Raw genomic sequence first — 2,076 nt, 5'->3', positions numbered from 1 at the left:
ACGTCAAGGGTTCATCTAGGGGTTACAGTTGAAAAATTACCTGTTTCTAATGAACAATAACAGGTGCAGTGCTGGGTACAGTTTGTAGCTGGGAACAAGGGCAAGAACAGGACATTGGGCTGGACAAAGGTGTGCACAAAGGACAGCGTGAGAAAGGCCCAACTGCAGGTTCTCAAGTAGAGATCAGGGCACAGTGGAAAGTTACAGCATTTAGAATGGCGCATGCAGAACAAGATGGCGCATATGTCAGGTTATAACAGTTAATAAAGTTACAGTGGAAGCATATAGAGTTACAAAACTTGAATCAATTGCATAGGTTATAACACCCATCAGAATGGCAGATGGCATATAAACTACAGAGTGGCTCTGGATATGATTATTCCTGTGCAGGGGGTCGTGGCTCATATGGTGATCTTGGTGGACCCATTATTACTACACAAGTAACTATTCCCAAAGATTTGGCTGGATCTATTATTGGGCAAAGGTGGTCAGTGGATTAAACAAATTCATCATGAATTGGGAGCTTCTATCAAAATTGATGAACCCTTAGAAGGATCTGAAGATCGGATCATTACCATTACAGGAATTTATTGGTCTTTACCGGAAAAATCTTCATAGAAATTTGGTTTAACTCTCAGCAGCCCGCTCCTGAGCTCTGAGGAAGCTTGCCTTCTTTTGAGCTACTCGATCTTTCTTCTGGGCAAGGGACATTTTGGGATGGTTCCACCTCTTCTTTTTAACTTCTCTCTTTGGCTTCTTTTCATAGACTGGATTCTTTTGTATAGCAGCATGAGCTTTCTTATACACCTCCTCCATCATGTCTGGAGTTACATTGTTCTTTATGTACTGAGAGAACTGTTTCTTGTAAGCATCTTCATCTTCTTCCATTAGGTAGCGCATATAGTCTGCGACATTCTGACTCATGTGCTTCCGATGTACTTCTGCATTGAACTCCTTGTTTTCAGAATCATAACGAGGGAATCATTTGGTACTGTGAGGGATAGACAAGCTGTCATCCACAGCACCTTTTAGGGCTCCAAAAACTTTATTGCCAGTTGTAGTTCTGGCGAGGCCTGCATCCAAATAGCAGGTGAAGGCACCAGGTTTACCATCAATGCTTTCCACATTGAATTTGTCTCCAGTCACCTCCACCTGGCCTTCATAGATCTTATCCATGCCAAACCTATTGAGAAGCCTGCGGGCCAACAGTAGGCCAATACAATACGCTGCAACATAATTTGTTAGGCCAACTTTCACACCTTATTTTGGTAGTTCATGTGCATATGCTGCACAGACTGTCATATCCCCTTCCTTACGGGCATAAGCAATCTGACAAATGATATCTCTGTTTGTTGCATGAACTGTCATCCTGTATTTAGGTGTGTTGTACTTATTGGTGTCCCGTATCACCAAGCGTTTCCTAGCATAGTAATCAGTTTTGCCCTTGTCATCTTCTAAACTTCACTTGGGATCTCTTAAAGTAGGCCTTATTCTTGACAACCTTAACAAAACCCATCCTGTGTGATATAGACCCGCGTCTGTGGCCCTACACAGGCCTGCAGGCCAAGGAGCACCACAGGGGGATAAAGCTAGGGTGTATACCTTGTCTGTTCCTCTGTCTTGGTCAGAAATGCATGTTCCTTGGAAGAGTTTTATATAGGAGAGTGATGTAGTAAGCTGTGTGTTTTATGTCCTTCTGAGGGCTGTGCATTTTTAAGGGATAAGGCTGAAATAGGGGGAATAATTAGAAGGCATTTAGGTCAGTTCAGCCTGGCTGAACCACACAGATGTGATCACTTTCTTCTGAGTGTCAGAGTGACCCTGAGACCTCTCTAAGTACTAGGCAGGTGCTGCGGCCTCCAGTTTTTAGATGAAGAAGTAAAGGCGAACTGGCTTGCTGGTAGCCAGTTAATTACTGATGATGCAGAATCATATTTCCATTTCCTCCTGCCAGATCTTTTCATGCTTTTTTTGTTGACTACAAAATACTCTCGGGCTGGGGAGATGGCTCAGTGGAATAAGTGCTTCCCTGGTAAGCTCAAGGGCCTGAGTTCAATCCCCTGTCCCCCCCCCCCC

The 2,076-nt window shown here is 43.8% G+C and overlaps 1 pseudogene; it reads right to left on the bottom strand.

Moving 5' to 3' along the window:
* Window positions 1–627: 627 nt before the first annotated feature.
* Window positions 628–1,531, bottom strand: LOC101585276 (annotated as a pseudogene).
* Window positions 1,532–2,076: the final 545 nt, after the last annotated feature.

This window comes from Octodon degus, unplaced genomic scaffold (genome assembly GCF_000260255.1).
Source record: "Octodon degus isolate 3935 unplaced genomic scaffold, OctDeg1.0 scaffold00167, whole genome shotgun sequence".
Classification (NCBI taxonomy): Eukaryota; Metazoa; Chordata; class Mammalia; order Rodentia; family Octodontidae; genus Octodon; species Octodon degus.
Note: the sequence above shows the minus strand (reverse complement) of the source record. Positions and strands in the feature narration are given on the sequence as shown.